Here is a 26,057-nt window from a genome sequence, read left to right on the forward strand (position 1 = left end):
TGAGGCTCTCCTGCCACCTTTTGGGCAGAGAAGGCACTGTCCCTGCAAAAACACAGGCAGACATGTTCAACAGGGCTTCCTGGTTATGTGGGAGGAGCAGAATGCCATTGGTCCCCCCTTGCAAATTCTAATTTACATAAGGAAGACAGAGAGGTAGCTGGGAGTAGGCACTGCACACGGGCATTGCACTCTCTCTTATGATTTGCAGCCAATTCTAGATTGAGGCAGGAGGAAAGGAGGTGACTCGCCCAACAATGGCTATACTGAGAAGTCAGCCACTCTGGGTCTCCCAGGTGAGTGTTTCAGGCCTGTGAGCCACTCATATAAATCTCGCCTGATCGAGCCTGATCGAGCGCTGAGCGAGCGCGTTTGAATCCAAATATCAAACCCCTCTTTCTCAGGCGCAGGAAATGGTGGGCCCTTCATTGCTTCTGGTGTGGAAGTCTATGGGGCAAGGGTCCAGGACTTGCAGAGGAGAACAATTGCCAGAAAGTGCTTGCTGTTCTCATCTGTGCCTTTTTTCTGCTCACTGGCTGATAGGAGATTGGCTGCCCCCTTTCTTGCTAGAGTGAAAAAACAACAACTTGAGAGAAAACATGACGTTGTGAGGCTCACTTAGAGGGAGACTAGCCAAATAGCCCTGCTTTTTTCTGAAAGACGCTTCAGAAATTGTTCAAAATGTCTCCTGGCCACTCAGGCTCGTTGGTCTAGGGGTATGATTCTGGCTTTGGGTGCGAGAGGTCCCGGGTTCAAATCCCGGACGAGCCCATGCTGTGGACATTTTCAGGATGCTTGTAATATAGGAGCATTTCTTCTTTTCAATGCTATAAGCCGCTGTGTATGTCGAGAAAGTTCCTTACCCTGCACGCTATTTTCCACTTGTGGCGTGATAAAGGAGTGCAGGACTTCTTTGCAACTGCTTTTCTGGGCCAGACCAGCATGGTAGGAACATTACATGCATAGTGTTTTTCTAGTGTAATTTCAGGATATGGTTTCAAAATCGCCTCTTGGAATAAAAGTGGTCCTCATTCCTGTCTTCCAAAAAAATAGAGACCGGGTAAGGAGAGCCCAACTTTGAGCTACAAGGACATTGGCCCTTAGTCTGTGCATTCCAGCCCAATACATGCCAACAAGATTCCTGAGGTAGTGTCTGTTTCTGTAGTGTAGTGGTTATCACGTTCGCCTTACACGCGAAAGGTCCCTGGTTCGAGACCGGGCAGAAACAGCGGTTTGCTGTTTTTAACAGTGTTTACCTTTACTGGCTGACTTTATAGGAAAGCTGAGATAATAGAGGCTGTCTATCCCTCACCAACCTGACGTAGTGTGCTCCAGGGATCTCAGTGACAGCTCGAAAAGAGAAGTGACGATAGCTTGCGCCATTCGCTTGCTCGCCCTTTGCTCTGAAGGGTGGGCCTACTTCATGAAAGCAAGGAATGAGAGCAGAAATGCTTTTCTTGTCCTCACCACAAGCAGACACTTAGAGAAAACAAACTGTCTGAAGGACAGAGGCTTTTTAATTTCTTGTTTGATGACGGCCATGGAAAAGACAGCAATCATATTGCAGAAGAGAGCAACATGTGCAGTTGCTTGCTTTGGGTGAAGCATTCACCGACTAGCTGCCACTAACCCCTGGAGCCGTGTCAGAGGTGACTCTTGCGTGGCTCGTTGGTCTAGGGGTATGATTCTCGCTTAGGGTGCGAGAGGTCCCGGGTTCAAATCCCGGACGAGCCCTTTTTAGAGCTAAACATACAAATCGTACTAAAAATGCACTATGCCTGACTATTTCTAGTAATACTCGGTGCATTGTTGCGCAACATATTCCTAACCTCAGAAGAAAAATGGATCACCGTGCTTTTTCTGCCTACCTGCTTAGTCTCAGTGTGTCCCAGGTGATGCTTTCCCAAGCTGTACTCGCAGACATTTAGGCATCAGATATTTGTCTGTCGATGCCTGCACAAGTAAATTTTGAATACGTCTAATTGCAAGCATGTTGGATGATATCTCTGAGGTTTTCACACTTGTTCTGCACATTCTGAGCCGCTGCTGATACAGCAGAATAGAAGTAGGATGAAGCCTTGAGAGGAACTTTGCTTTAACAGTAGCAAGCAGCAAGGTCGTTTCTGTAGTGTAGTGGTCATCACGTTCGCCTAACACGCGAAAGGTCCCCGGTTCGAGACCGGGCAGAAACACTGAGCGTTGGCTGCTTTTATGTGCACACTCTAAAACCTTATTATCTGAATGCAAGTTTAAGAAGAGGTGGTCTTTGAACACAGTGAGCCGTGGGAAACTTTCTTTACCTTTGCAAGACGAAACAAAGTTATCTGCATCCATCATCTGGGGGTCGTTCTTGTGCCTATTTTTATTTTGTTTAAGCTATGTTGTATTGTTGGGGCCTTTACACCTGTGACATTGCTGTGAAGGTTGTAAGTGGAAACATTGGCAGGTGCAGATAGAAGAGTTAGACCTAAGCCCCCCTCATGAGCCGTCAGGATGGCCGAGTGGTCTAAGGCGCCAGACTCAAGAGAGCTTGATCTTCAGTGTAGCTGAGCCTTCTGGTCTCCTCATGGAGGCGTGGGTTCAAATCCCACTTCTGACAAGTCCCTTTTACACCCGTAAATCTTCCTGTTTTTTGCAGTGCGTTCCCGGCAAACACCACAATCTTTGCAGGAACCTGTAGCATGTGAAGAGAAATCCACCAACAATCAGGCTGGGCCCTCAATCACAATTCCATGGATTTCTGGAAATGACACCTCAGGCACACCTTCCATTAAATTTGCACTCCATCACAGTAACTGCCATGCTGGGTTTCTAACTAAGCAGTTGATCCCATCATTTGTTGTGAGGCTCTCCTGCCACCTTTTGGGCAGAGAAGGCACTGTCCCTGCAAAAACACAGGCAGACATGTTCAACAGGGCTTCCTGGTTATGTGGGAGGAGCAGAATGCCATTGGTCCCCCCTTGCAAATTCTAATTTACATAAGGAAGACAGAGAGGTAGCTGGGAGTAGGCACTGCACACGGGCATTGCACTCTCTCTTATGATTTGCAGCCAATTCTAGATTGAGGCAGGAGGAAAGGAGGTGACTCGCCCAACAATGGCTATACTGAGAAGTCAGCCACTCTGGGTCTCCCAGGTGAGTGTTTCAGGCCTGTGAGCCACTCATATAAATCTCGCCTGATCGAGCCTGATCGAGCGCTGAGCGAGCGCGTTTGAATCCAAATATCAAACCCCTCTTTCTCAGGCGCAGGAAATGGTGGGCCCTTCATTGCTTCTGGTGTGGAAGTCTATGGGGCAAGGGTCCAGGACTTGCAGAGGAGAACAATTGCCAGAAAGTGCTTGCTGTTCTCATCTGTGCCTTTTTTCTGCTCACTGGCTGATAGGAGATTGGCTGCCCCCTTTCTTGCTAGAGTGAAAAAACAACAACTTGAGAGAAAACATGACGTTGTGAGGCTCACTTAGAGGGAGACTAGCCAAATAGCCCTGCTTTTTTCTGAAAGACGCTTCAGAAATTGTTCAAAATGTCTCCTGGCCACTCAGGCTCGTTGGTCTAGGGGTATGATTCTGGCTTTGGGTGCGAGAGGTCCCGGGTTCAAATCCCGGACGAGCCCATGCTGTGGACATTTTCAGGATGCTTGTAATATAGGAGCATTTCTTCTTTTCAATGCTATAAGACGCTGTGTATGTCGAGAAAGTTCCTTACCCTGCACGCTATTTTCCACTTGTGGCGTGATAAAGGAGTGCAGGACTTCTTTGCAACTGCTTTTCTGGGCCAGACCAGCATGGTAGGAACATTACATGCATAGTGTTTTTCTAGTGTAATTTCAGGATATGGTTTCAAAATCGCCTCTTGGAATAAAAGTGGTCCTCATTCCTGTCTTCCAAAAAAATAGAGACCGGGTAAGGAGAGCCCAACTTTGAGCTACAAGGACATTGGCCCTTAGTCTGTGCATTCCAGCCCAATACATGCCAACAAGATTCCTGAGGTAGTGTCTGTTTCTGTAGTGTAGTGGTTATCACGTTCGCCTTACACGCGAAAGGTCCCTGGTTCGAGACCGGGCAGAAACAGCGGTTTGCTGTTTTTAACAGTGTTTACCTTTACTGGCTGACTTTATAGGAAAGCTGAGATAATAGAGGCTGTCTATCCCTCACCAACCTGACGTAGTGTGCTCCAGGGATCTCAGTGACAGCTCGAAAAGAGAAGTGACGATAGCTTGCGCCATTCGCTTGCTCGCCCTTTGCTCTGAAGGGTGGGCCTACTTCATGAAAGCAAGGAATGAGAGCAGAAATGCTTTTCTTGTCCTCACCACAAGCAGACACTTAGAGAAAACAAACTGTCTGAAGGACAGAGGCTTTTTAATTTCTTGTTTGATGACGGCCATGGAAAAGACAGCAATCATATTGCAGAAGAGAGCAACATGTGCAGTTGCTTGCTTTGGGTGAAGCATTCACCGACTAGCTGCCACTAACCCCTGGAGCCGTGTCAGAGGTGACTCTTGCGTGGCTCGTTGGTCTAGGGGTATGATTCTCGCTTAGGGTGCGAGAGGTCCCGGGTTCAAATCCCGGACGAGCCCTTTTTAGAGCTAAACATACAAATCGTACTAAAAATGCACTATGCCTGACTATTTCTAGTAATACTCGGTGCATTGTTGCGCAACATATTCCTAACCTCAGAAGAAAAATGGATCACCGTGCTTTTTCTGCCTACCTGCTTAGTCTCAGTGTGTCCCAGGTGATGCTTTCCCAAGCTGTACTCGCAGACATTTAGGCATCAGATATTTGTCTGTCGATGCCTGCACAAGTAAATTTTGAATACGTCTAATTGCAAGCATGTTGGATGATATCTCTGAGGTTTTCACACTTGTTCTGCACATTCTGAGCCGCTGCTGATACAGCAGAATAGAAGTAGGATGAAGCCTTGAGAGGAACTTTGCTTTAACAGTAGCAAGCAGCAAGGTCGTTTCTGTAGTGTAGTGGTCATCACGTTCGCCTAACACGCGAAAGGTCCCCGGTTCGAGACCGGGCAGAAACACTGAGCGTTGGCTGCTTTTATGTGCACACTCTAAAACCTTATTATCTGAATGCAAGTTTAAGAAGAGGTGGTCTTTGAACACAGTGAGCCGTGGGAAACTTTCTTTACCTTTGCAAGACGAAACAAAGTTATCTGCATCCATCATCTGGGGGTCGTTCTTGTGCCTATTTTTATTTTGTTTAAGCTATGTTGTATTGTTGGGGCCTTTACACCTGTGACATTGCTGTGAAGGTTGTAAGTGGAAACATTGGCAGGTGCAGATAGAAGAGTTAGACCTAAGCCCCCCTCATGAGCCGTCAGGATGGCCGAGTGGTCTAAGGCGCCAGACTCAAGAGAGCTTGATCTTCAGTGTAGCTGAGCCTTCTGGTCTCCTCATGGAGGCGTGGGTTCAAATCCCACTTCTGACAGGTCCCTTTTACACCCGTAAATCTTCCTGTTTTTTGCAGTGCGTTCCCGGCAAACACCACAATCTTTGCAGGAACCTGTAGCATGTGAAGAGAAATCCACCAACAATCAGGCTGGGCCCTCAATCACAATTCCATGGATTTCTGGAAATGACACCTCAGGCACACCTTCCATTAAATTTGCACTCCATCACAGTAACTGCCATGCTGGGTTTCTAACTAAGCAGTTGATCCCATCATTTGTTGTGAGGCTCTCCTGCCACCTTTTGGGCAGAGAAGGCACTGTCCCTGCAAAAACACAGGCAGACATGTTCAACAGGGCTTCCTGGTTATGTGGGAGGAGCAGAATGCCATTGGTCCCCCCTTGCAAATTCTAATTTACATAAGGAAGACAGAGAGGTAGCTGGGAGTAGGCACTGCACACGGGCATTGCACTCTCTCTTATGATTTGCAGCCAATTCTAGATTGAGGCAGGAGGAAAGGAGGTGACTCGCCCAACAATGGCTATACTGAGAAGTCAGCCACTCTGGGTCTCCCAGGTGAGTGTTTCAGGCCTGTGAGCCACTCATATAAATCTCGCCTGATCGAGCCTGATCGAGCGCGTTTGAATCCAAATATCAAACCCCTCTTTCTCAGGCGCAGGAAATGGTGGGCCCTTCATTGCTTCTGGTGTGGAAGTCTATGGGGCAAGGGTCCAGGACTTGCAGAGGAGAACAATTGCCAGAAAGTGCTTGCTGTTCTCATCTGTGCCTTTTTTCTGCTCACTGGCTGATAGGAGATTGGCTGCCCCCTTTCTTGCTAGAGTGAAAAAACAACAACTTGAGAGAAAACATGACGTTGTGAGGCTCACTTAGAGGGAGACTAGCCAAATAGCCCTGCTTTTTTCTGAAAGACGCTTCAGAAATTGTTCAAAATGTCTCCTGGCCACTCAGGCTCGTTGGTCTAGGGGTATGATTCTGGCTTTGGGTGCGAGAGGTCCCGGGTTCAAATCCCGGACGAGCCCATGCTGTGGACATTTTCAGGATGCTTGTAATATAGGAGCATTTCTTCTTTTCAATGCTATAAGCCGCTGTGTATGTCGAGAAAGTTCCTTACCCTGCACGCTATTTTCCACTTGTGGCGTGATAAAGGAGTGCAGGACTTCTTTGCAACTGCTTTTCTGGGCCAGACCAGCATGGTAGGAACATTACATGCATAGTGTTTTTCTAGTGTAATTTCAGGATATGGTTTCAAAATCGCCTCTTGGAATAAAAGTGGTCCTCATTCCTGTCTTCCAAAAAAATAGAGACCGGGTAAGGAGAGCCCAACTTTGAGCTACAAGGACATTGGCCCTTAGTCTGTGCATTCCAGCCCAATACATGCCAACAAGATTCCTGAGGTAGTGTCTGTTTCTGTAGTGTAGTGGTTATCACGTTCGCCTTACACGCGAAAGGTCCCTGGTTCGAGACCGGGCAGAAACAGCGGTTTGCTGTTTTTAACAGTGTTTACCTTTACTGGCTGACTTTATAGGAAAGCTGAGATAATAGAGGCTGTCTATCCCTCACCAACCTGACGTAGTGTGCTCCAGGGATCTCAGTGACAGCTCGAAAAGAGAAGTGACGATAGCTTGCGCCATTCGCTTGCTCGCCCTTTGCTCTGAAGGGTGGGCCTACTTCATGAAAGCAAGGAATGAGAGCAGAAATGCTTTTCTTGTCCTCACCACAAGCAGACACTTAGAGAAAACAAACTGTCTGAAGGACAGAGGCTTTTTAATTTCTTGTTTGATGACGGCCATGGAAAAGACAGCAATCATATTGCAGAAGAGAGCAACATGTGCAGTTGCTTGCTTTGGGTGAAGCATTCACCGACTAGCTGCCACTAACCCCTGGAGCCGTGTCAGAGGTGACTCTTGCGTGGCTCGTTGGTCTAGGGGTATGATTCTCGCTTAGGGTGCGAGAGGTCCCGGGTTCAAATCCCGGACGAGCCCTTTTTAGAGCTAAACATACAAATCGTACTAAAAATGCACTATGCCTGACTATTTCTAGTAATACTCGGTGCATTGTTGCGCAACATATTCCTAACCTCAGAAGAAAAATGGATCACCGTGCTTTTTCTGCCTACCTGCTTAGTCTCAGTGTGTCCCAGGTGATGCTTTCCCAAGCTGTACTCGCAGACATTTAGGCATCAGATATTTGTCTGTCGATGCCTGCACAAGTAAATTTTGAATACGTCTAATTGCAAGCATGTTGGATGATATCTCTGAGGTTTTCACACTTGTTCTGCACATTCTGAGCCGCTGCTGATACAGCAGAATAGAAGTAGGATGAAGCCTTGAGAGGAACTTTGCTTTAACAGTAGCAAGCAGCAAGGTCGTTTCTGTAGTGTAGTGGTCATCACGTTCGCCTAACACGCGAAAGGTCCCCGGTTCGAGACCGGGCAGAAACACTGAGCGTTGGCTGCTTTTATGTGCACACTCTAAAACCTTATTATCTGAATGCAAGTTTAAGAAGAGGTGGTCTTTGAACACAGTGAGCCGTGGGAAACTTTCTTTACCTTTGCAAGACGAAACAAAGTTATCTGCATCCATCATCTGGGGGTCGTTCTTGTGCCTATTTTTATTTTGTTTAAGCTATGTTGTATTGTTGGGGCCTTTACACCTGTGACATTGCTGTGAAGGTTGTAAGTGGAAACATTGGCAGGTGCAGATAGAAGAGTTAGACCTAAGCCCCCCTCATGAGCCGTCAGGATGGCCGAGTGGTCTAAGGCGCCAGACTCAAGAGAGCTTGATCTTCAGTGTAGCTGAGCCTTCTGGTCTCCTCATGGAGGCGTGGGTTCAAATCCCACTTCTGACAGGTCCCTTTTACACCCGTAAATCTTCCTGTTTTTTGCAGTGCGTTCCCGGCAAACACCACAATCTTTGCAGGAACCTGTAGCATGTGAAGAGAAATCCACCAACAATCAGGCTGGGCCCTCAATCACAATTCCATGGATTTCTGGAAATGACACCTCAGGCACACCTTCCATTAAATTTGCACTCCATCACAGTAACTGCCATGCTGGGTTTCTAACTAAGCAGTTGATCCCATCATTTGTTGTGAGGCTCTCCTGCCACCTTTTGGGCAGAGAAGGCACTGTCCCTGCAAAAACACAGGCAGACATGTTCAACAGGGCTTCCTGGTTATGTGGGAGGAGCAGAATGCCATTGGTCCCCCCTTGCAAATTCTAATTTACATAAGGAAGACAGAGAGGTAGCTGGGAGTAGGCACTGCACACGGGCATTGCACTCTCTCTTATGATTTGCAGCCAATTCTAGATTGAGGCAGGAGGAAAGGAGGTGACTCGCCCAACAATGGCTATACTGAGAAGTCAGCCACTCTGGGTCTCCCAGGTGAGTGTTTCAGGCCTGTGAGCCACTCATATAAATCTCGCCTGATCGAGCCTGATCGAGCGCGTTTGAATCCAAATATCAAACCCCTCTTTCTCAGGCGCAGGAAATGGTGGGCCCTTCATTGCTTCTGGTGTGGAAGTCTATGGGGCAAGGGTCCAGGACTTGCAGAGGAGAACAATTGCCAGAAAGTGCTTGCTGTTCTCATCTGTGCCTTTTTTCTGCTCACTGGCTGATAGGAGATTGGCTGCCCCCTTTCTTGCTAGAGTGAAAAAACAACAACTTGAGAGAAAACATGACGTTGTGAGGCTCACTTAGAGGGAGACTAGCCAAATAGCCCTGCTTTTTTCTGAAAGACGCTTCAGAAATTGTTCAAAATGTCTCCTGGCCACTCAGGCTCGTTGGTCTAGGGGTATGATTCTGGCTTTGGGTGCGAGAGGTCCCGGGTTCAAATCCCGGACGAGCCCATGCTGTGGACATTTTCAGGATGCTTGTAATATAGGAGCATTTCTTCTTTTCAATGCTATAAGACGCTGTGTATGTCGAGAAAGTTCCTTACCCTGCACGCTATTTTCCACTTGTGGCGTGATAAAGGAGTGCAGGACTTCTTTGCAACTGCTTTTCTGGGCCAGACCAGCATGGTAGGAACATTACATGCATAGTGTTTTTCTAGTGTAATTTCAGGATATGGTTTCAAAATCGCCTCTTGGAATAAAAGTGGTCCTCATTCCTGTCTTCCAAAAAAATAGAGACCGGGTAAGGAGAGCCCAACTTTGAGCTACAAGGACATTGGCCCTTAGTCTGTGCATTCCAGCCCAATACATGCCAACAAGAGTCCTGAGGTAGTGTCTGTTTCTGTAGTGTAGTGGTTATCACGTTCGCCTTACACGCGAAAGGTCCCTGGTTCGAGACCGGGCAGAAACAGCGGTTTGCTGTTTTTAACAGTGTTTACCTTTACTGGCTGACTTTATAGGAAAGCTGAGATAATAGAGGCTGTCTATCCCTCACCAACCTGACGTAGTGTGCTCCAGGGATCTCAGTGACAGCTCGAAAAGAGAAGTGACGATAGCTTGCGCCATTCGCTTGCTCGCCCTTTGCTCTGAAGGGTGGGCCTACTTCATGAAAGCAAGGAATGAGAGCAGAAATGCTTTTCTTGTCCTCACCACAAGCAGACACTTAGAGAAAACAAACTGTCTGAAGGACAGAGGCTTTTTAATTTCTTGTTTGATGACGGCCATGGAAAAGACAGCAATCATATTGCAGAAGAGAGCAACATGTGCAGTTGCTTGCTTTGGGTGAAGCATTCACCGACTAGCTGCCACTAACCCCTGGAGCCGTGTCAGAGGTGACTCTTGCGTGGCTCGTTGGTCTAGGGGTATGATTCTCGCTTAGGGTGCGAGAGGTCCCGGGTTCAAATCCCGGACGAGCCCTTTTTAGAGCTAAACATACAAATCGTACTAAAAATGCACTATGCCTGACTATTTCTAGTAATACTCGGTGCATTGTTGCGCAACATATTCCTAACCTCAGAAGAAAAATGGATCACCGTGCTTTTTCTGCCTACCTGCTTAGTCTCAGTGTGTCCCAGGTGATGCTTTCCCAAGCTGTACTCGCAGACATTTAGGCATCAGATATTTGTCTGTCGATGCCTGCACAAGTAAATTTTGAATACGTCTAATTGCAAGCATGTTGGATGATATCTCTGAGGTTTTCACACTTGTTCTGCACATTCTGAGCCGCTGCTGATACAGCAGAATAGAAGTAGGATGAAGCCTTGAGAGGAACTTTGCTTTAACAGTAGCAAGCAGCAAGGTCGTTTCTGTAGTGTAGTGGTCATCACGTTCGCCTAACACGCGAAAGGTCCCCGGTTCGAGACCGGGCAGAAACACTGAGCGTTGGCTGCTTTTATGTGCACACTCTAAAACCTTATTATCTGAATGCAAGTTTAAGAAGAGGTGGTCTTTGAACACAGTGAGCCGTGGGAAACTTTCTTTACCTTTGCAAGACGAAACAAAGTTATCTGCATCCATCATCTGGGGGTCGTTCTTGTGCCTATTTTTATTTTGTTTAAGCTATGTTGTATTGTTGGGGCCTTTACACCTGTGACATTGCTGTGAAGGTTGTAAGTGGAAACATTGGCAGGTGCAGATAGAAGAGTTAGACCTAAGCCCCCCTCATGAGCCGTCAGGATGGCCGAGTGGTCTAAGGCGCCAGACTCAAGAGAGCTTGATCTTCAGTGTAGCTGAGCCTTCTGGTCTCCTCATGGAGGCGTGGGTTCAAATCCCACTTCTGACAGGTCCCTTTTACACCCGTAAATCTTCCTGTTTTTTGCAGTGCGTTCCCGGCAAACACCACAATCTTTGCAGGAACCTGTAGCATGTGAAGAGAAATCCACCAACAATCAGGCTGGGCCCTCAATCACAATTCCATGGATTTCTGGAAATGACACCTCAGGCACACCTTCCATTAAATTTGCACTCCATCACAGTAACTGCCATGCTGGGTTTCTAACTAAGCAGTTGATCCCATCATTTGTTGTGAGGCTCTCCTGCCACCTTTTGGGCAGAGAAGGCACTGTCCCTGCAAAAACACAGGCAGACATGTTCAACAGGGCTTCCTGGTTATGTGGGAGGAGCAGAATGCCATTGGTCCCCCCTTGCAAATTCTAATTTACATAAGGAAGACAGAGAGGTAGCTGGGAGTAGGCACTGCACACGGGCATTGCACTCTCTCTTATGATTTGCAGCCAATTCTAGATTGAGGCAGGAGGAAAGGAGGTGACTCGCCCAACAATGGCTATACTGAGAAGTCAGCCACTCTGGGTCTCCCAGGTGAGTGTTTCAGGCCTGTGAGCCACTCATATAAATCTCGCCTGATCGAGCCTGATCGAGCGCGTTTGAATCCAAATATCAAACCCCTCTTTCTCAGGCGCAGGAAATGGTGGGCCCTTCATTGCTTCTGGTGTGGAAGTCTATGGGGCAAGGGTCCAGGACTTGCAGAGGAGAACAATTGCCAGAAAGTGCTTGCTGTTCTCATCTGTGCCTTTTTTCTGCTCACTGGCTGATAGGAGATTGGCTGCCCCCTTTCTTGCTAGAGTGAAAAAACAACAACTTGAGAGAAAACATGACGTTGTGAGGCTCACTTAGAGGGAGACTAGCCAAATAGCCCTGCTTTTTTCTGAAAGACGCTTCAGAAATTGTTCAAAATGTCTCCTGGCCACTCAGGCTCGTTGGTCTAGGGGTATGATTCTGGCTTTGGGTGCGAGAGGTCCCGGGTTCAAATCCCGGACGAGCCCATGCTGTGGACATTTTCAGGATGCTTGTAATATAGGAGCATTTCTTCTTTTCAATGCTATAAGCCGCTGTGTATGTCGAGAAAGTTCCTTACCCTGCACGCTATTTTCCACTTGTGGCGTGATAAAGGAGTGCAGGACTTCTTTGCAACTGCTTTTCTGGGCCAGACCAGCATGGTAGGAACATTACATGCATAGTGTTTTTCTAGTGTAATTTCAGGATATGGTTTCAAAATCGCCTCTTGGAATAAAAGTGGTCCTCATTCCTGTCTTCCAAAAAAATAGAGACCGGGTAAGGAGAGCCCAACTTTGAGCTACAAGGACATTGGCCCTTAGTCTGTGCATTCCAGCCCAATACATGCCAACAAGATTCCTGAGGTAGTGTCTGTTTCTGTAGTGTAGTGGTTATCACGTTCGCCTTACACGCGAAAGGTCCCTGGTTCGAGACCGGGCAGAAACAGCGGTTTGCTGTTTTTAACAGTGTTTACCTTTACTGGCTGACTTTATAGGAAAGCTGAGATAATAGAGGCTGTCTATCCCTCACCAACCTGACGTAGTGTGCTCCAGGGATCTCAGTGACAGCTCGAAAAGAGAAGTGACGATAGCTTGCGCCATTCGCTTGCTCGCCCTTTGCTCTGAAGGGTGGGCCTACTTCATGAAAGCAAGGAATGAGAGCAGAAATGCTTTTCTTGTCCTCACCACAAGCAGACACTTAGAGAAAACAAACTGTCTGAAGGACAGAGGCTTTTTAATTTCTTGTTTGATGACGGCCATGGAAAAGACAGCAATCATATTGCAGAAGAGAGCAACATGTGCAGTTGCTTGCTTTGGGTGAAGCATTCACCGACTAGCTGCCACTAACCCCTGGAGCCGTGTCAGAGGTGACTCTTGCGTGGCTCGTTGGTCTAGGGGTATGATTCTCGCTTAGGGTGCGAGAGGTCCCGGGTTCAAATCCCGGACGAGCCCTTTTTAGAGCTAAACATACAAATCGTACTAAAAATGCACTATGCCTGACTATTTCTAGTAATACTCGGTGCATTGTTGCGCAACATATTCCTAACCTCAGAAGAAAAATGGATCACCGTGCTTTTTCTGCCTACCTGCTTAGTCTCAGTGTGTCCCAGGTGATGCTTTCCCAAGCTGTACTCGCAGACATTTAGGCATCAGATATTTGTCTGTCGATGCCTGCACAAGTAAATTTTGAATACGTCTAATTGCAAGCATGTTGGATGATATCTCTGAGGTTTTCACACTTGTTCTGCACATTCTGAGCCGCTGCTGATACAGCAGAATAGAAGTAGGATGAAGCCTTGAGAGGAACTTTGCTTTAACAGTAGCAAGCAGCAAGGTCGTTTCTGTAGTGTAGTGGTCATCACGTTCGCCTAACACGCGAAAGGTCCCCGGTTCGAGACCGGGCAGAAACACTGAGCGTTGGCTGCTTTTATGTGCACACTCTAAAACCTTATTATCTGAATGCAAGTTTAAGAAGAGGTGGTCTTTGAACACAGTGAGCCGTGGGAAACTTTCTTTACCTTTGCAAGACGAAACAAAGTTATCTGCATCCATCATCTGGGGGTCGTTCTTGTGCCTATTTTTATTTTGTTTAAGCTATGTTGTATTGTTGGGGCCTTTACACCTGTGACATTGCTGTGAAGGTTGTAAGTGGAAACATTGGCAGGTGCAGATAGAAGAGTTAGACCTAAGCCCCCCTCATGAGCCGTCAGGATGGCCGAGTGGTCTAAGGCGCCAGACTCAAGAGAGCTTGATCTTCAGTGTAGCTGAGCCTTCTGGTCTCCTCATGGAGGCGTGGGTTCAAATCCCACTTCTGACAGGTCCCTTTTACACCCGTAAATCTTCCTGTTTTTTGCAGTGCGTTCCCGGCAAACACCACAATCTTTGCAGGAACCTGTAGCATGTGAAGAGAAATCCACCAACAATCAGGCTGGGCCCTCAATCACAATTCCATGGATTTCTGGAAATGACACCTCAGGCACACCTTCCATTAAATTTGCACTCCATCACAGTAACTGCCATGCTGGGTTTCTAACTAAGCAGTTGATCCCATCATTTGTTGTGAGGCTCTCCTGCCACCTTTTGGGCAGAGAAGGCACTGTCCCTGCAAAAACACAGGCAGACATGTTCAACAGGGCTTCCTGGTTATGTGGGAGGAGCAGAATGCCATTGGTCCCCCCTTGCAAATTCTAATTTACATAAGGAAGACAGAGAGGTAGCTGGGAGTAGGCACTGCACACGGGCATTGCACTCTCTCTTATGATTTGCAGCCAATTCTAGATTGAGGCAGGAGGAAAGGAGGTGACTCGCCCAACAATGGCTATACTGAGAAGTCAGCCACTCTGGGTCTCCCAGGTGAGTGTTTCAGGCCTGTGAGCCACTCATATAAATCTCGCCTGATCGAGCCTGATCGAGCGCGTTTGAATCCAAATATCAAACCCCTCTTTCTCAGGCGCAGGAAATGGTGGGCCCTTCATTGCTTCTGGTGTGGAAGTCTATGGGGCAAGGGTCCAGGACTTGCAGAGGAGAACAATTGCCAGAAAGTGCTTGCTGTTCTCATCTGTGCCTTTTTTCTGCTCACTGGCTGATAGGAGATTGGCTGCCCCCTTTCTTGCTAGAGTGAAAAAACAACAACTTGAGAGAAAACATGACGTTGTGAGGCTCACTTAGAGGGAGACTAGCCAAATAGCCCTGCTTTTTTCTGAAAGACGCTTCAGAAATTGTTCAAAATGTCTCCTGGCCACTCAGGCTCGTTGGTCTAGGGGTATGATTCTGGCTTTGGGTGCGAGAGGTCCCGGGTTCAAATCCCGGACGAGCCCATGCTGTGGACATTTTCAGGATGCTTGTAATATAGGAGCATTTCTTCTTTTCAATGCTATAAGACGCTGTGTATGTCGAGAAAGTTCCTTACCCTGCACGCTATTTTCCACTTGTGGCGTGATAAAGGAGTGCAGGACTTCTTTGCAACTGCTTTTCTGGGCCAGACCAGCATGGTAGGAACATTACATGCATAGTGTTTTTCTAGTGTAATTTCAGGATATGGTTTCAAAATCGCCTCTTGGAATAAAAGTGGTCCTCATTCCTGTCTTCCAAAAAAATAGAGACCGGGTAAGGAGAGCCCAACTTTGAGCTACAAGGACATTGGCCCTTAGTCTGTGCATTCCAGCCCAATACATGCCAACAAGATTCCTGAGTTAGTGTCTGTTTCTGTAGTGTAGTGATTATCACGTTCGCCTTACATGCGAAAGGTCCCTGGTTCGAGACCGGGCAGAAACAGCGGTTTGCTGTTTTTAACAGTGTTTACCTTTACTGGCTGACTTTATAGGAAAGCTGAGATAATAGAGGCTGTCTATCCCTCACCAACCTGACGTAGTGTGCTCCAGGGATCTCAGTGACAGCTCGAAAAGAGAAGTGACGATAGCTTGCGCCATTCGCTTGCTCGCCCTTTGCTCTGAAGGGTGGGCCTACTTCATGAAAGCAAGGAATGAGAGCAGAAATGCTTTTCTTGTCCTCACCACAAGCAGACACTTAGAGAAAACAAACTGTCTGAAGGACAGAGGCTTTTTAATTTCTTGTTTGATGACGGCCATGGAAAAGACAGCAATCATATTGCAGAAGAGAGCAACATGTGCAGTTGCTTGCTTTGGGTGAAGCATTCACCGACTAGCTGCCACTAACCCCTGGAGCCGTGTCAGAGGTGACTCTTGCGTGGCTCGTTGGTCTAGGGGTATGATTCTCGCTTAGGGTGCGAGAGGTCCCGGGTTCAAATCCCGGACGAGCCCTTTTTAGAGCTAAACATACAAATCGTACTAAAAATGCACTATGCCTGACTATTTCTAGTAATACTCGGTGCATTGTTGCGCAACATATTCCTAACCTCAGAAGAAAAATGGATCACCGTGCTTTTTCTGCCTACCTGCTTAGTCTCAGTGTGTCCCAGGTGATGCTTTCCCAAGCTGTACTCGCAGACATTTAGGCATCAGATATTTGTCTGTCGATGCCTGCACAAGTAAATTTTGAATACGTCTAATTGCAAGCATGTTGGATGATATCTCTGAGGTTTTCACACTTGTTCTGCACATTCTGAGCCGCTGCTGATACAGCAGAATAGAAGTAGGATGAAGCCTTGAGAGGAACTTTGCTTTAACAGTAGCAAGCAGCAAGGTCGTTTCTGTAGTGTAGTGGTCATCACGTTCGCCTAACACGCGAAAGGTCCCCGGTTCGAGACCGGGCAGAAACACTGAGCGTTGGCTGCTTTTATGTGCACACTCTAAAACCTTATTATCTGAATGCAAGTTTAAGAAGAGGTGGTCTTTGAACACAGTGAGCCGTGGGAAACTTTCTTTACCTTTGCAAGACGAAACAAAGTTATCTGCATCCATCATCTGGGGGTCGTTCTTGTGCCTATTTTTATTTTGTTTAAGCTATGTTGTATTGTTGGGGCCTTTACACCTGTGACATTGCTGTGAAGGTTGTAAGTGGAAACATTGGCAGGTGCAGATAGAAGAGTTAGACCTAAGCCCCCCTCATGAGCTGTCAGGATGGCCGAGTGGTCTAAGGCGCCAGACTCAAGAGAGCTTGATCTTCAGTGTAGCTGAGCCTTCTGGTCTCCTCATGGAGGCGTGGGTTCAAATCCCACTTCTGACAAGTCCCTTTTACACCCGTAAATCTTCCTGTTTTTTGCAGTGCGTTCCCGGCAAACACCACAATCTTTGCAGGAACCTGTAGCATGTGAAGAGAAATCCACCAACAATCAGGCTGGGCCCTCAATCACAATTCCATGGATTTCTGGAAATGACACCTCAGGCACACCTTCCATTAAATTTGCACTCCATCACAGTAACTGCCATGCTGGGTTTCTAACTAAGCAGTTGATCCCATCATTTGTTGTGAGGCTCTCCTGCCACCTTTTGGGCAGAGAAGGCACTGTCCCTGCAAAAACACAGGCAGACATGTTCAACAGGGCTTCCTGGTTATGTGGGAGGAGCAGAATGCCATTGGTCCCCCCTTGCAAATTCTAATTTACATAAGGAAGACAGAGAGGTAGCTGGGAGTAGGCACTGCACACGGGCATTGCACTCTCTCTTATGATTTGCAGCCAATTCTAGATTGAGGCAGGAGGAAAGGAGGTGACTCGCCCAACAATGGCTATACTGAGAAGTCAGCCACTCTGGGTCTCCCAGGTGAGTGTTTCAGGCCTGTGAGCCACTCATATAAATCTCGCCTGATCGAGCCTGATCGAGCGCTGAGCGAGCGCGTTTGAATCCAAATATCAAACCCCTCTTTCTCAGGCGCAGGAAATGGTGGGCCCTTCATTGCTTCTGGTGTGGAAGTCTATGGGGCAAGGGTCCAGGACTTGCAGAGGAGAACAATTGCCAGAAAGTGCTTGCTGTTCTCATCTGTGCCTTTTTTCTGCTCACTGGCTGATAGGAGATTGGCTGCCCCCTTTCTTGCTAGAGTGAAAAAACAACAACTTGAGAGAAAACATGACGTTGTGAGGCTCACTTAGAGGGAGACTAGCCAAATAGCCCTGCTTTTTTCTGAAAGACGCTTCAGAAATTGTTCAAAATGTCTCCTGGCCACTCAGGCTCGTTGGTCTAGGGGTATGATTCTGGCTTTGGGTGCGAGAGGTCCCGGGTTCAAATCCCGGACGAGCCCATGCTGTGGACATTTTCAGGATGCTTGTAATATAGGAGCATTTCTTCTTTTCAATGCTATAAGCCGCTGTGTATGTCGAGAAAGTTCCTTACCCTGCACGCTATTTTCCACTTGTGGCGTGATAAAGGAGTGCAGGACTTCTTTGCAACTGCTTTTCTGGGCCAGACCAGCATGGTAGGAACATTACATGCATAGTGTTTTTCTAGTGTAATTTCAGGATATGGTTTCAAAATCGCCTCTTGGAATAAAAGTGGTCCTCATTCCTGTCTTCCAAAAAAATAGAGACCGGGTAAGGAGAGCCCAACTTTGAGCTACAAGGACATTGGCCCTTAGTCTGTGCATTCCAGCCCAATACATGCCAACAAGATTCCTGAGGTAGTGTCTGTTTCTGTAGTGTAGTGGTTATCACGTTCGCCTTACACGCGAAAGGTCCCTGGTTCGAGACCGGGCAGAAACAGCGGTTTGCTGTTTTTAACAGTGTTTACCTTTACTGGCTGACTTTATAGGAAAGCTGAGATAATAGAGGCTGTCTATCCCTCACCAACCTGACGTAGTGTGCTCCAGGGATCTCAGTGACAGCTCGAAAAGAGAAGTGACGATAGCTTGCGCCATTCGCTTGCTCGCCCTTTGCTCTGAAGGGTGGGCCTACTTCATGAAAGCAAGGAATGAGAGCAGAAATGCTTTTCTTGTCCTCACCACAAGCAGACACTTAGAGAAAACAAACTGTCTGAAGGACAGAGGCTTTTTAATTTCTTGTTTGATGACGGCCATGGAAAAGACAGCAATCATATTGCAGAAGAGAGCAACATGTGCAGTTGCTTGCTTTGGGTGAAGCATTCACCGACTAGCTGCCACTAACCCCTGGAGCCGTGTCAGAGGTGACTCTTGCGTGGCTCGTTGGTCTAGGGGTATGATTCTCGCTTAGGGTGCGAGAGGTCCCGGGTTCAAATCCCGGACGAGCCCTTTTTAGAGCTAAACATACAAATCGTACTAAAAATGCACTATGCCTGACTATTTCTAGTAATACTCGGTGCATTGTTGCGCAACATATTCCTAACCTCAGAAGAAAAATGGATCACCGTGCTTTTTCTGCCTACCTGCTTAGTCTCAGTGTGTCCCAGGTGATGCTTTCCCAAGCTGTACTCGCAGACATTTAGGCATCAGATATTTGTCTGTCGATGCCTGCACAAGTAAATTTTGAATACGTCTAATTGCAAGCATGTTGGATGATATCTCTGAGGTTTTCACACTTGTTCTGCACATTCTGAGCCGCTGCTGATACAGCAGAATAGAAGTAGGATGAAGCCTTGAGAGGAACTTTGCTTTAACAGTAGCAAGCAGCAAGGTCGTTTCTGTAGTGTAGTGGTCATCACGTTCGCCTAACACGCGAAAGGTCCCCGGTTCGAGACCGGGCAGAAACACTGAGCGTTGGCTGCTTTTATGTGCACACTCTAAAACCTTATTATCTGAATGCAAGTTTAAGAAGAGGTGGTCTTTGAACACAGTGAGCCGTGGGAAACTTTCTTTACCTTTGCAAGACGAAACAAAGTTATCTGCATCCATCATCTGGGGGTCGTTCTTGTGCCTATTTTTATTTTGTTTAAGCTATGTTGTATTGTTGGGGCCTTTACACCTGTGACATTGCTGTGAAGGTTGTAAGTGGAAACATTGGCAGGTGCAGATAGAAGAGTTAGACCTAAGCCCCCCTCATGAGCCGTCAGGATGGCCGAGTGGTCTAAGGCGCCAGACTCAAGAGAGCTTGATCTTCAGTGTAGCTGAGCCTTCTGGTCTCCTCATGGAGGCGTGGGTTCAAATCCCACTTCTGACAAGTCCCTTTTACACCCGTAAATCTTCCTGTTTTTTGCAGTGCGTTCCCGGCAAACACCACAATCTTTGCAGGAACCTGTAGCATGTGAAGAGAAATCCACCAACAATCAGGCTGGGCCCTCAATCACAATTCCATGGATTTCTGGAAATGACACCTCAGGCACACCTTCCATTAAATTTGCACTCCATCACAGTAACTGCCATGCTGGGTTTCTAACTAAGCAGTTGATCCCATCATTTGTTGTGAGGCTCTCCTGCCACCTTTTGGGCAGAGAAGGCACTGTCCCTGCAAAAACACAGGCAGACATGTTCAACAGGGCTTCCTGGTTATGTGGGAGGAGCAGAATGCCATTGGTCCCCCCTTGCAAATTCTAATTTACATAAGGAAGACAGAGAGGTAGCTGGGAGTAGGCACTGCACACGGGCATTGCACTCTCTCTTATGATTTGCAGCCAATTCTAGATTGAGGCAGGAGGAAAGGAGGTGACTCGCCCAACAATGGCTATACTGAGAAGTCAGCCACTCTGGGTCTCCCAGGTGAGTGTTTCAGGCCTGTGAGCCACTCATATAAATCTCGCCTGATCGAGCCTGATCGAGCGCTGAGCGAGCGCGTTTGAATCCAAATATCAAACCCCTCTTTCTCAGGCGCAGGAAATGGTGGGCCCTTCATTGCTTCTGGTGTGGAAGTCTATGGGGCAAGGGTCCAGGACTTGCAGAGGAGAACAATTGCCAGAAAGTGCTTGCTGTTCTCATCTGTGCCTTTTTTCTGCTCACTGGCTGATAGGAGATTGGCTGCCCCCTTTCTTGCTAGAGTGAAAAAACAACAACTTGAGAGAAAACATGACGTTGTGAGGCTCACTTAGAGGGAGACTAGCCAAATAGCCCTGCTTTTTTCTGAAAGACGCTTCAGAAATTGTTCAAAATGTCTCCTGGCCACTCAGGCTCGTTGGTCTAGGGGTATGATTCTGGCTTTGGGTGCGAGAGGTCCCGGGTTCAAATCCCGGACGAGCCCATGCTGTGGACATTTTCAGGATGCTTGTAATATAGGAGCATTTCTTCTTTTCAATGCTATAAGACGCTGTGTATGTCGAGAAAGTTCCTTACCCTGCACGCTATTTTCCACTTGTGGCGTGATAAAGGAGTGCAGGACTTCTTTGCAACTGCTTTTCTGGGCCAGACCAGCATGGTAGGAACATTACATGCATAGTGTTTTTCTAGTGTAATTTCAGGATATGGTTTCAAAATCGCCTCTTGGAATAAAAGTGGTCCTCATTCCTGTCTTCCAAAAAAATAGAGACCGGGTAAGGAGAGCCCAACTTTGAGCTACAAGGACATTGGCCCTTAGTCTGTGCATTCCAGCCCAATACATGCCAACAAGATTCCTGAGGTAGTGTCTGTTTCTGTAGTGTAGTGGTTATCACGTTCGCCTTACACGCGAAAGGTCCCTGGTTCGAGACCGGGCAGAAACAGCGGTTTGCTGTTTTTAACAGTGTTTACCTTTACTGGCTGACTTTATAGGAAAGCTGAGATAATAGAGGCTGTCTATCCCTCACCAACCTGACGTAGTGTGCTCCAGGGATCTCAGTGACAGCTCGAAAAGAGAAGTGACGATAGCTTGCGCCATTCGCTTGCTCGCCCTTTGCTCTGAAGGGTGGGCCTACTTCATGAAAGCAAGGAATGAGAGCAGAAATGCTTTTCTTGTCCTCACCACAAGCAGACACTTAGAGAAAACAAACTGTCTGAAGGACAGAGGCTTTTTAATTTCTTGTTTGATGACGGCCATGGAAAAGACAGCAATCATATTGCAGAAGAGAGCAACATGTGCAGTTGCTTGCTTTGGGTGAAGCATTCACCGACTAGCTGCCACTAACCCCTGGAGCCGTGTCAGAGGTGACTCTTGCGTGGCTCGTTGGTCTAGGGGTATGATTCTCGCTTAGGGTGCGAGAGGTCCCGGGTTCAAATCCCGGACGAGCCCTTTTTAGAGCTAAACATACAAATCGTACTAAAAATGCACTATGCCTGACTATTTCTAGTAATACTCGGTGCATTGTTGCGCAACATATTCCTAACCTCAGAAGAAAAATGGATCACCGTGCTTTTTCTGCCTACCTGCTTAGTCTCAGTGTGTCCCAGGTGATGCTTTCCCAAGCTGTACTCGCAGACATTTAGGCATCAGATATTTGTCTGTCGATGCCTGCACAAGTAAATTTTGAATACGTCTAATTGCAAGCATGTTGGATGATATCTCTGAGGTTTTCACACTTGTTCTGCACATTCTGAGCCGCTGCTGATACAGCAGAATAGAAGTAGGATGAAGCCTTGAGAGGAACTTTGCTTTAACAGTAGCAAGCAGCAAGGTCGTTTCTGTAGTGTAGTGGTCATCACGTTCGCCTAACACGCGAAAGGTCCCCGGTTCGAGACCGGGCAGAAACACTGAGCGTTGGCTGCTTTTATGTGCACACTCTAAAACCTTATTATCTGAATGCAAGTTTAAGAAGAGGTGGTCTTTGAACACAGTGAGCCGTGGGAAACTTTCTTTACCTTTGCAAGACGAAACAAAGTTATCTGCATCCATCATCTGGGGGTCGTTCTTGTGCCTATTTTTATTTTGTTTAAGCTATGTTGTATTGTTGGGGCCTTTACACCTGTGACATTGCTGTGAAGGTTGTAAGTGGAAACATTGGCAGGTGCAGATAGAAGAGTTAGACCTAAGCCCCCCTCATGAGCCGTCAGGATGGCCGAGTGGTCTAAGGCGCCAGACTCAAGAGAGCTTGATCTTCAGTGTAGCTGAGCCTTCTGGTCTCCTCATGGAGGCGTGGGTTCAAATCCCACTTCTGACAGGTCCCTTTTACACCCGTAAATCTTCCTGTTTTTTGCAGTGCGTTCCCGGCAAACACCACAATCTTTGCAGGAACCTGTAGCATGTGAAGAGAAATCCACCAACAATCAGGCTGGGCCCTCAATCACAATTCCATGGATTTCTGGAAATGACACCTCAGGCACACCTTCCATTAAATTTGCACTCCATCACAGTAACTGCCATGCTGGGTTTCTAACTAAGCAGTTGATCCCATCATTTGTTGTGAGGCTCTCCTGCCACCTTTTGGGCAGAGAAGGCACTGTCCCTGCAAAAACACAGGCAGACATGTTCAACAGGGCTTCCTGGTTATGTGGGAGGAGCAGAATGCCATTGGTCCCCCCTTGCAAATTCTAATTTACATAAGGAAGACAGAGAGGTAGCTGGGAGTAGGCACTGCACACGGGCATTGCACTCTCTCTTATGATTTGCAGCCAATTCTAGATTGAGGCAGGAGGAAAGGAGGTGACTCGCCCAACAATGGCTATACTGAGAAGTCAGCCACTCTGGGTCTCCCAGGTGAGTGTTTCAGGCCTGTGAGCCACTCATATAAATCTCGCCTGATCGAGCCTGATCGAGCGCGTTTGAATCCAAATATCAAACCCCTCTTTCTCAGGCGCAGGAAATGGTGGGCCCTTCATTGCTTCTGGTGTGGAAGTCTATGGGGCAAGGGTCCAGGACTTGCAGAGGAGAACAATTGCCAGAAAGTGCTTGCTGTTCTCATCTGTGCCTTTTTTCTGCTCACTGGCTGATAGGAGATTGGCTGCCCCCTTTCTTGCTAGAGTGAAAAAACAACAACTTGAGAGAAAACATGACGTTGTGAGGCTCACTTAGAGGGAGACTAGCCAAATAGCCCTGCTTTTTTCTGAAAGACGCTTCAGAAATTGTTCAAAATGTCTCCTGGCCACTCAGGCTCGTTGGTCTAGGGGTATGATTCTGGCTTTGGGTGCGAGAGGTCCCGGGTTCAAATCCCGGACGAGCCCATGCTGTGGACATTTTCAGGATGCTTGTAATATAGGAGCATTTCTTCTTTTCAATGCTATAAGCCGCTGTGTATGTCGAGAAAGTTCCTTACCCTGCACGCTATTTTCCACTTGTGGCGTGATAAAGGAGTGCAGGACTTCTTTGCAACTGCTTTTCTGGGCCAGACCAGCATGGTAGGAACATTACATGCATAGTGTTTTTCTAGTGTAATTTCAGGATATGGTTTCAAAATCGCCTCTTGGAATAAAAGTGGTCCTCATTCCTGTCTTCCAAAAAAATAGAGACCGGGTAAGGAGAGCCCAACTTTGAGCTACAAGGACATTGGCCCTTAGTCTGTGCATTCCAGCCCAATACATGCCAACAAGATTCCTGAGGTAGTGTCTGTTTCTGTAGTGTAGTGGTTATCACGTTCGCCTTACACGCGAAAGGTCCCTGGTTCGAGACCGGGCAGAAACAGCGGTTTGCTGTTTTTAACAGTGTTTACCTTTACTGGCTGACTTTATAGGAAAGCTGAGATAATAGAGGCTGTCTATCCCTCACCAACCTGACGTAGTGTGCTCCAGGGATCTCAGTGACAGCTCGAAAAGAGAAGTGACGATAGCTTGCGCCATTCGCTTGCTCGCCCTTTGCTCTGAAGGGTGGGCCTACTTCATGAAAGCAAGGAATGAGAGCAGAAATGCTTTTCTTGTCCTCACCACAAGCAGACACTTAGAGAAAACAAACTGTCTGAAGGACAGAGGCTTTTTAATTTCTTGTTTGATGACGGCCATGGAAAAGACAGCAATCATATTGCAGAAGAGAGCAACATGTGCAGTTGCTTGCTTTGGGTGAAGCATTCACCGACTAGCTGCCACTAACCCCTGGAGCCGTGTCAGAGGTGACTCTTGCGTGGCTCGTTGGTCTAGGGGTATGATTCTCGCTTAGGGTGCGAGAGGTCCCGGGTTCAAATCCCGGACGAGCCCTTTTTAGAGCTAAACATACAAATCGTACTAAAAATGCACTATGCCTGACTATTTCTAGTAATACTCGGTGCATTGTTGCGCAACATATTCCTAACCTCAGAAGAAAAATGGATCACCGTGCTTTTTCTGCCTACCTGCTTAGTCTCAGTGTGTCCCAGGTGATGCTTTCCCAAGCTGTACTCGCAGACATTTAGGCATCAGATATTTGTCTGTCGATGCCTGCACAAGTAAATTTTGAATACGTCTAATTGCAAGCATGTTGGATGATATCTCTGAGGTTTTCACACTTGTTCTGCACATTCTGAGCCGCTGCTGATACAGCAGAATAGAAGTAGGATGAAGCCTTGAGAGGAACTTTGCTTTAACAGTAGCAAGCAGCAAGGTCGTTTCTGTAGTGTAGTGGTCATCACGTTCGCCTAACACGCGAAAGGTCCCCGGTTCGAGACCGGGCAGAAACACTGAGCGTTGGCTGCTTTTATGTGCACACTCTAAAACCTTATTATCTGAATGCAAGTTTAAGAAGAGGTGGTCTTTGAACACAGTGAGCCGTGGGAAACTTTCTTTACCTTTGCAAGACGAAACAAAGTTATCTGCATCCATCATCTGGGGGTCGTTCTTGTGCCTATTTTTATTTTGTTTAAGCTATGTTGTATTGTTGGGGCCTTTACACCTGTGACATTGCTGTGAAGGTTGTAAGTGGAAACATTGGCAGGTGCAGATAGAAGAGTTAGACCTAAGCCCCCCTCATGAGCCGTCAGGATGGCCGAGTGGTCTAAGGCGCCAGACTCAAGAGAGCTTGATCTTCAGTGTAGCTGAGCCTTCTGGTCTCCTCATGGAGGCGTGGGTTCAAATCCCACTTCTGACAGGTCCCTTTTACACCCGTAAATCTTCCTGTTTTTTGCAGTGCGTTCCCGGCAAACACCACAATCTTTGCAGGAACCTGTAGCATGTGAAGAGAAATCCACCAACAATCAGGCTGGGCCCTCAATCACAATTCCATGGATTTCTGGAAATGACACCTCAGGCACACCTTCCATTAAATTTGCACTCCATCACAGTAACTGCCATGCTGGGTTTCTAACTAAGCAGTTGATCCCATCATTTGTTGTGAGGCTCTCCTGCCACCTTTTGGGCAGAGAAGGCACTGTCCCTGCAAAAACACAGGCAGACATGTTCAACAGGGCTTCCTGGTTATGTGGGAGGAGCAGAATGCCATTGGTCCCCCCTTGCAAATTCTAATTTACATAAGGAAGACAGAGAGGTAGCTGGGAGTAGGCACTGCACACGGGCATTGCACTCTCTCTTATGATTTGCAGCCAATTCTAGATTGAGGCAGGAGGAAAGGAGGTGACTCGCCCAACAATGGCTATACTGAGAAGTCAGCCACTCTGGGTCTCCCAGGTGAGTGTTTCAGGCCTGTGAGCCACTCATATAAATCTCGCCTGATCGAGCCTGATCGAGCGCGTTTGAATCCAAATATCAAACCCCTCTTTCTCAGGCGCAGGAAATGGTGGGCCCTTCATTGCTTCTGGTGTGGAAGTCTATGGGGCAAGGGTCCAGGACTTGCAGAGGAGAACAATTGCCAGAAAGTGCTTGCTGTTCTCATCTGTGCCTTTTTTCTGCTCACTGGCTGATAGGAGATTGGCTGCCCCCTTTCTTGCTAGAGTGA

The 26,057-nt window shown here is 47.4% G+C and overlaps 45 non-coding genes across 45 annotated transcripts; all 45 read left to right on the forward strand.

Moving 5' to 3' along the window:
• Nucleotides 1-696: 696 nt before the first annotated feature.
• TRNAP-UGG (transfer RNA proline (anticodon UGG)) lies at nt 697-768 on the forward strand. Its single transcript has one exon. It is a non-coding gene; the product is annotated as a tRNA-Pro (tRNA).
• Nucleotides 769-1,152: 384 nt separating this feature from the next.
• TRNAV-UAC (transfer RNA valine (anticodon UAC)) lies at nt 1,153-1,225 on the forward strand. The gene has a single exon. It is a non-coding gene; the product is annotated as a tRNA-Val (tRNA).
• A 434-nt stretch (nt 1,226-1,659) lies between these two features.
• TRNAP-AGG (transfer RNA proline (anticodon AGG)) lies at nt 1,660-1,731 on the forward strand. The gene has a single exon. It is a non-coding gene; the product is annotated as a tRNA-Pro (tRNA).
• A 385-nt stretch (nt 1,732-2,116) lies between these two features.
• Nucleotides 2,117-2,189, forward strand: TRNAV-AAC (transfer RNA valine (anticodon AAC)). The gene has a single exon. It is a non-coding gene; the product is annotated as a tRNA-Val (tRNA).
• A 295-nt stretch (nt 2,190-2,484) lies between these two features.
• Nucleotides 2,485-2,596, forward strand: TRNAL-CAA (transfer RNA leucine (anticodon CAA)). Its single transcript has 2 exons — nt 2,485-2,522; nt 2,551-2,596. It is a non-coding gene; the product is annotated as a tRNA-Leu (tRNA).
• A 939-nt stretch (nt 2,597-3,535) lies between these two features.
• Nucleotides 3,536-3,607, forward strand: TRNAP-UGG (transfer RNA proline (anticodon UGG)). The gene has a single exon. It is a non-coding gene; the product is annotated as a tRNA-Pro (tRNA).
• Nucleotides 3,608-3,991: 384 nt separating this feature from the next.
• TRNAV-UAC (transfer RNA valine (anticodon UAC)) lies at nt 3,992-4,064 on the forward strand. The gene has a single exon. It is a non-coding gene; the product is annotated as a tRNA-Val (tRNA).
• Nucleotides 4,065-4,498: 434 nt separating this feature from the next.
• On the forward strand, nt 4,499-4,570 carry TRNAP-AGG (transfer RNA proline (anticodon AGG)). The gene has a single exon. It is a non-coding gene; the product is annotated as a tRNA-Pro (tRNA).
• A 385-nt stretch (nt 4,571-4,955) lies between these two features.
• Nucleotides 4,956-5,028, forward strand: TRNAV-AAC (transfer RNA valine (anticodon AAC)). Its single transcript has one exon. It is a non-coding gene; the product is annotated as a tRNA-Val (tRNA).
• A 295-nt stretch (nt 5,029-5,323) lies between these two features.
• TRNAL-CAA (transfer RNA leucine (anticodon CAA)) lies at nt 5,324-5,435 on the forward strand. The gene is made up of 2 exons: nt 5,324-5,361; nt 5,390-5,435. It is a non-coding gene; the product is annotated as a tRNA-Leu (tRNA).
• Nucleotides 5,436-6,363: 928 nt separating this feature from the next.
• TRNAP-UGG (transfer RNA proline (anticodon UGG)) lies at nt 6,364-6,435 on the forward strand. The gene has a single exon. It is a non-coding gene; the product is annotated as a tRNA-Pro (tRNA).
• Nucleotides 6,436-6,819: 384 nt separating this feature from the next.
• On the forward strand, nt 6,820-6,892 carry TRNAV-UAC (transfer RNA valine (anticodon UAC)). The gene has a single exon. It is a non-coding gene; the product is annotated as a tRNA-Val (tRNA).
• Nucleotides 6,893-7,326: 434 nt separating this feature from the next.
• On the forward strand, nt 7,327-7,398 carry TRNAP-AGG (transfer RNA proline (anticodon AGG)). Its single transcript has one exon. It is a non-coding gene; the product is annotated as a tRNA-Pro (tRNA).
• A 385-nt stretch (nt 7,399-7,783) lies between these two features.
• Nucleotides 7,784-7,856, forward strand: TRNAV-AAC (transfer RNA valine (anticodon AAC)). Its single transcript has one exon. It is a non-coding gene; the product is annotated as a tRNA-Val (tRNA).
• A 295-nt stretch (nt 7,857-8,151) lies between these two features.
• Nucleotides 8,152-8,263, forward strand: TRNAL-CAA (transfer RNA leucine (anticodon CAA)). Its single transcript has 2 exons — nt 8,152-8,189; nt 8,218-8,263. It is a non-coding gene; the product is annotated as a tRNA-Leu (tRNA).
• A 928-nt stretch (nt 8,264-9,191) lies between these two features.
• Nucleotides 9,192-9,263, forward strand: TRNAP-UGG (transfer RNA proline (anticodon UGG)). Its single transcript has one exon. It is a non-coding gene; the product is annotated as a tRNA-Pro (tRNA).
• Nucleotides 9,264-9,647: 384 nt separating this feature from the next.
• On the forward strand, nt 9,648-9,720 carry TRNAV-UAC (transfer RNA valine (anticodon UAC)). The gene has a single exon. It is a non-coding gene; the product is annotated as a tRNA-Val (tRNA).
• Nucleotides 9,721-10,154: 434 nt separating this feature from the next.
• TRNAP-AGG (transfer RNA proline (anticodon AGG)) lies at nt 10,155-10,226 on the forward strand. The gene has a single exon. It is a non-coding gene; the product is annotated as a tRNA-Pro (tRNA).
• Nucleotides 10,227-10,611: 385 nt separating this feature from the next.
• TRNAV-AAC (transfer RNA valine (anticodon AAC)) lies at nt 10,612-10,684 on the forward strand. Its single transcript has one exon. It is a non-coding gene; the product is annotated as a tRNA-Val (tRNA).
• A 295-nt stretch (nt 10,685-10,979) lies between these two features.
• On the forward strand, nt 10,980-11,091 carry TRNAL-CAA (transfer RNA leucine (anticodon CAA)). Its single transcript has 2 exons — nt 10,980-11,017; nt 11,046-11,091. It is a non-coding gene; the product is annotated as a tRNA-Leu (tRNA).
• Nucleotides 11,092-12,019: 928 nt separating this feature from the next.
• On the forward strand, nt 12,020-12,091 carry TRNAP-UGG (transfer RNA proline (anticodon UGG)). The gene has a single exon. It is a non-coding gene; the product is annotated as a tRNA-Pro (tRNA).
• A 384-nt stretch (nt 12,092-12,475) lies between these two features.
• Nucleotides 12,476-12,548, forward strand: TRNAV-UAC (transfer RNA valine (anticodon UAC)). Its single transcript has one exon. It is a non-coding gene; the product is annotated as a tRNA-Val (tRNA).
• Nucleotides 12,549-12,982: 434 nt separating this feature from the next.
• Nucleotides 12,983-13,054, forward strand: TRNAP-AGG (transfer RNA proline (anticodon AGG)). The gene has a single exon. It is a non-coding gene; the product is annotated as a tRNA-Pro (tRNA).
• A 385-nt stretch (nt 13,055-13,439) lies between these two features.
• On the forward strand, nt 13,440-13,512 carry TRNAV-AAC (transfer RNA valine (anticodon AAC)). Its single transcript has one exon. It is a non-coding gene; the product is annotated as a tRNA-Val (tRNA).
• Nucleotides 13,513-13,807: 295 nt separating this feature from the next.
• TRNAL-CAA (transfer RNA leucine (anticodon CAA)) lies at nt 13,808-13,919 on the forward strand. Its single transcript has 2 exons — nt 13,808-13,845; nt 13,874-13,919. It is a non-coding gene; the product is annotated as a tRNA-Leu (tRNA).
• Nucleotides 13,920-14,847: 928 nt separating this feature from the next.
• Nucleotides 14,848-14,919, forward strand: TRNAP-UGG (transfer RNA proline (anticodon UGG)). Its single transcript has one exon. It is a non-coding gene; the product is annotated as a tRNA-Pro (tRNA).
• Nucleotides 14,920-15,303: 384 nt separating this feature from the next.
• Nucleotides 15,304-15,376, forward strand: TRNAV-UAC (transfer RNA valine (anticodon UAC)). Its single transcript has one exon. It is a non-coding gene; the product is annotated as a tRNA-Val (tRNA).
• A 434-nt stretch (nt 15,377-15,810) lies between these two features.
• On the forward strand, nt 15,811-15,882 carry TRNAP-AGG (transfer RNA proline (anticodon AGG)). The gene has a single exon. It is a non-coding gene; the product is annotated as a tRNA-Pro (tRNA).
• A 385-nt stretch (nt 15,883-16,267) lies between these two features.
• Nucleotides 16,268-16,340, forward strand: TRNAV-AAC (transfer RNA valine (anticodon AAC)). Its single transcript has one exon. It is a non-coding gene; the product is annotated as a tRNA-Val (tRNA).
• Nucleotides 16,341-16,635: 295 nt separating this feature from the next.
• TRNAL-CAA (transfer RNA leucine (anticodon CAA)) lies at nt 16,636-16,747 on the forward strand. The gene is made up of 2 exons: nt 16,636-16,673; nt 16,702-16,747. It is a non-coding gene; the product is annotated as a tRNA-Leu (tRNA).
• A 939-nt stretch (nt 16,748-17,686) lies between these two features.
• On the forward strand, nt 17,687-17,758 carry TRNAP-UGG (transfer RNA proline (anticodon UGG)). Its single transcript has one exon. It is a non-coding gene; the product is annotated as a tRNA-Pro (tRNA).
• A 384-nt stretch (nt 17,759-18,142) lies between these two features.
• TRNAV-UAC (transfer RNA valine (anticodon UAC)) lies at nt 18,143-18,215 on the forward strand. Its single transcript has one exon. It is a non-coding gene; the product is annotated as a tRNA-Val (tRNA).
• Nucleotides 18,216-18,649: 434 nt separating this feature from the next.
• On the forward strand, nt 18,650-18,721 carry TRNAP-AGG (transfer RNA proline (anticodon AGG)). Its single transcript has one exon. It is a non-coding gene; the product is annotated as a tRNA-Pro (tRNA).
• A 385-nt stretch (nt 18,722-19,106) lies between these two features.
• On the forward strand, nt 19,107-19,179 carry TRNAV-AAC (transfer RNA valine (anticodon AAC)). Its single transcript has one exon. It is a non-coding gene; the product is annotated as a tRNA-Val (tRNA).
• A 295-nt stretch (nt 19,180-19,474) lies between these two features.
• On the forward strand, nt 19,475-19,586 carry TRNAL-CAA (transfer RNA leucine (anticodon CAA)). The gene is made up of 2 exons: nt 19,475-19,512; nt 19,541-19,586. It is a non-coding gene; the product is annotated as a tRNA-Leu (tRNA).
• Nucleotides 19,587-20,525: 939 nt separating this feature from the next.
• TRNAP-UGG (transfer RNA proline (anticodon UGG)) lies at nt 20,526-20,597 on the forward strand. Its single transcript has one exon. It is a non-coding gene; the product is annotated as a tRNA-Pro (tRNA).
• A 384-nt stretch (nt 20,598-20,981) lies between these two features.
• Nucleotides 20,982-21,054, forward strand: TRNAV-UAC (transfer RNA valine (anticodon UAC)). Its single transcript has one exon. It is a non-coding gene; the product is annotated as a tRNA-Val (tRNA).
• A 434-nt stretch (nt 21,055-21,488) lies between these two features.
• Nucleotides 21,489-21,560, forward strand: TRNAP-AGG (transfer RNA proline (anticodon AGG)). The gene has a single exon. It is a non-coding gene; the product is annotated as a tRNA-Pro (tRNA).
• Nucleotides 21,561-21,945: 385 nt separating this feature from the next.
• TRNAV-AAC (transfer RNA valine (anticodon AAC)) lies at nt 21,946-22,018 on the forward strand. Its single transcript has one exon. It is a non-coding gene; the product is annotated as a tRNA-Val (tRNA).
• Nucleotides 22,019-22,313: 295 nt separating this feature from the next.
• TRNAL-CAA (transfer RNA leucine (anticodon CAA)) lies at nt 22,314-22,425 on the forward strand. The gene is made up of 2 exons: nt 22,314-22,351; nt 22,380-22,425. It is a non-coding gene; the product is annotated as a tRNA-Leu (tRNA).
• A 928-nt stretch (nt 22,426-23,353) lies between these two features.
• Nucleotides 23,354-23,425, forward strand: TRNAP-UGG (transfer RNA proline (anticodon UGG)). Its single transcript has one exon. It is a non-coding gene; the product is annotated as a tRNA-Pro (tRNA).
• Nucleotides 23,426-23,809: 384 nt separating this feature from the next.
• Nucleotides 23,810-23,882, forward strand: TRNAV-UAC (transfer RNA valine (anticodon UAC)). The gene has a single exon. It is a non-coding gene; the product is annotated as a tRNA-Val (tRNA).
• Nucleotides 23,883-24,316: 434 nt separating this feature from the next.
• TRNAP-AGG (transfer RNA proline (anticodon AGG)) lies at nt 24,317-24,388 on the forward strand. Its single transcript has one exon. It is a non-coding gene; the product is annotated as a tRNA-Pro (tRNA).
• Nucleotides 24,389-24,773: 385 nt separating this feature from the next.
• TRNAV-AAC (transfer RNA valine (anticodon AAC)) lies at nt 24,774-24,846 on the forward strand. Its single transcript has one exon. It is a non-coding gene; the product is annotated as a tRNA-Val (tRNA).
• Nucleotides 24,847-25,141: 295 nt separating this feature from the next.
• On the forward strand, nt 25,142-25,253 carry TRNAL-CAA (transfer RNA leucine (anticodon CAA)). The gene is made up of 2 exons: nt 25,142-25,179; nt 25,208-25,253. It is a non-coding gene; the product is annotated as a tRNA-Leu (tRNA).
• The last annotated feature ends 804 nt before the right edge of the window (nt 25,254-26,057 follow it).

Source organism: Lissotriton helveticus, chromosome 10, assembly GCF_964261635.1.
Source record: "Lissotriton helveticus chromosome 10, aLisHel1.1, whole genome shotgun sequence".
Taxonomy (NCBI): domain Eukaryota; kingdom Metazoa; phylum Chordata; class Amphibia; order Caudata; family Salamandridae; genus Lissotriton; species Lissotriton helveticus.